Raw genomic sequence first — 1,142 nt, forward strand, 5'->3', positions numbered from 1 at the left:
CTCCATCTCTCTCTATGAAGACACTGCTTCCCTGCATCTCTCTCTCTATGGAGACACTGCTTCCCTCCATCCCTCTCTCTATGGAGACACTGTTTCCCTCCATCCCTCTCTCTATGGAGACACTGCTTCCCTCCATCTCTCTCTATGGAGACACTGCTTCCCTCCATCTCTCTCTATGAAGACACTGCTTCCCTGCATCTCTCTCTCTATGGAGACACTGCTTCCCTCCATCCCTCTCTCTATGAAGACACTGCTTCCCTCCATCTCTCTCGCTATGGAGACACTGCTTCCCTCCATCCCTCTCTCTATGGAGACACTGTTTCCCTCCATTCCTCTCTCTATGGAGACACTACTTCCCTCCATCTCTCTCTATGAAGACACTGCTTCCCTCCATCTCTCTCTATGAAGACACTGCTTCCCTGCATCTCTCTCTCTATGGAGACACTGCTTCCCTCCATCCCTCTCTCTATGAAGACACTGCTTCCCTCCATCTCTCTCGCTATGGAGACACTGCTTTCCTCCATCCCTCTCTCTATGGAGACACTGCTTCCCCCCTCTCTCTCTTCATGGAGAAACTGCTTCTCTCTATCCTCTCTCTATGGAGACACTGCTTCCCTCCATCTCTCTCTCTCTCTCTATGGAGACACTGCTTCCCTCCATCTCTCTCTATTGAGACACTGCTTCCCTCCATCTCTCTCTCTCTATGGAGACACTGCTTCCCTCCATCTCTCTCTCTCTCTCTCTCTATGGAGACACTGCTTCCCTCCATCTCTCTCTCTATGGAGACACTGCTTCCCTCCATCTCTTTCTATGGAGACACTGCTTCCCTCCATCTCTCTCTCTATGGAGACACTGCTTCCCTCTCTCTCTCTCTATGAAGACACTGCTTCCCTCCATCTCTCTCTATGAAGACACTGCTTCCCTGCATCTCTCTCTCTATGGAGACACTGCTTCCCTCCATCCCTCTCTCTATGGAGACACTGTTTCCCTCCATCCCTCTCTCTATGGAGACACTGCTTCCCTCCATCTCTCTCTCTATGGAGACACTGCTTCCCTCCATCTCTCTCTATGAAGACACTGCTTCCCTGCATCTCTCTCTCTATGGAGACACTGCTTCCCTCCATCCCTCTCTCTATGAAAAC

This window comes from Bufo bufo, chromosome 7 (genome assembly GCF_905171765.1).
Source record: "Bufo bufo chromosome 7, aBufBuf1.1, whole genome shotgun sequence".
In the NCBI taxonomy this organism is placed as follows: Eukaryota; Metazoa; Chordata; class Amphibia; order Anura; family Bufonidae; genus Bufo; species Bufo bufo.